We start from the raw sequence: 1,452 nt of genomic DNA, 5'->3' as shown, positions 1-1,452 counted from the left end.
TATAGAAGGCCAGGTGCTATGCCTCATGCTTGTAATCCTAGAAGTTTGGGTGGCCAAGATGGGAGGATTGCTTGAGGCCAGGAGTTCAAGACCAGCTGAGCAAGACCGACACCCCATCTCTACAAAAAATAGAAAAATTAGCCCAGCAGGGTGGCACGCACCTGTAGTCCCAGCTACTTGGGAGGCTGAGGCAGGAGGATCACTGGAGCCCAGGAGTTTGAGGTTGTAGTGATCTACAGAACAAGACCCTGACTCAGGAAAAAAAAAAAAAACTCAGGCAGGTTGTACTTTATGTATTCCAATTGTAGGGGTTAAAATTTGTTATTCTGGTATGTTTATTTAAGTTAAAGTCACTTGAAAAACAACAGGTGCAAAGAAGATGACCTTGACCTTTGTGTTGTTTCTTAAAAGTAGAAAATTAAATTCCCATGTGAAAGATGCCCTCCCTATACCGTACTAGAAAGATGCAACATTCTTATCTTCAAGGACTAGAAAGTTGAGGCTGAAGGAATCCTGTACCAACAAGCCTTGTTAAACTAACCCTTATCTTCCTAGCTACTTCTCTACCCAATTAATTACCCTAGCCCAAACCCCTTGGCCTTATCATATTTTCACAGTTTACACCTTTTGTCCAATTCAGCATGTAAATAACGAACTCCAGTCTTTATTTCTTTATGAGGGCTCCTGTGCCATGTAAAATGGGTAAAGTATTATGCTTTTCTCCTGTTAATCCATGTTATGCCAGTTTAATTGTTGGCCCGGGCTGGGACCCTAAAAGAATGGAGGTGGAATTCCCCCTCGCCTACTACAGTTTCTGGGGATGAGGATACAATCCTCAGGGCTGGGACATCCCACTCACGCCAGAGCTTGCAGACGGGATACTGAGTCAGAGACCTGACAGAAGCTGGCAGAAGGTAGGAATTCTTACTGAAGTCAGCTCTCCTGGATCGCTGTCTGTAATGCTTGGTTGAGAGAGGAAGGTAAAAAAAAATGTTCCTTGTCCCTTCCCTTCTAGATTTGGATTGGTTCTTTGAATTGTGACTCTTGTGAATTTGGTTCTGAGTACCCATTGGTCACTGATTCTCAGCCTCCAGGAATGGTCCTTGATTTCCTTGTCTCTGTGTTTTGTGTGTGGTTTGTCTTTAAGAAGGAAAATCACAAGAGTCTCCTTTTGTCTTGTTTCATGTCTTGAGAGCTTGGCTTTGTGACCAGTGAGGATATTCTCCCTGGTCTCTGCCGGCCAGGGATGCAAGCTGTTGGGCTCTCCTCAGCGGCCAGCAAGCTGGCTGGGAGCCCGAAACAGGAAGTGTCTTTGTCCCACTGTGCCAGCTCTCAGGGGAGTTTGTCTGAACTGTCTCGATCTTCATTGCCTTGTAACAGGAGGGTCTTTGATTTCTTGTGTTACAGCAAGTGTTACAGCAGGTGGTCCTGAGGACAAACGGAGCAGCACAC

Source organism: Propithecus coquereli, unplaced genomic scaffold, assembly GCF_000956105.1.
Source record: "Propithecus coquereli isolate 6110/MARCELLA unplaced genomic scaffold, Pcoq_1.0 Scaffold138, whole genome shotgun sequence".
In the NCBI taxonomy this organism is placed as follows: domain Eukaryota; kingdom Metazoa; phylum Chordata; class Mammalia; order Primates; family Indriidae; genus Propithecus; species Propithecus coquereli.
Note: the sequence above shows the minus strand (reverse complement) of the source record.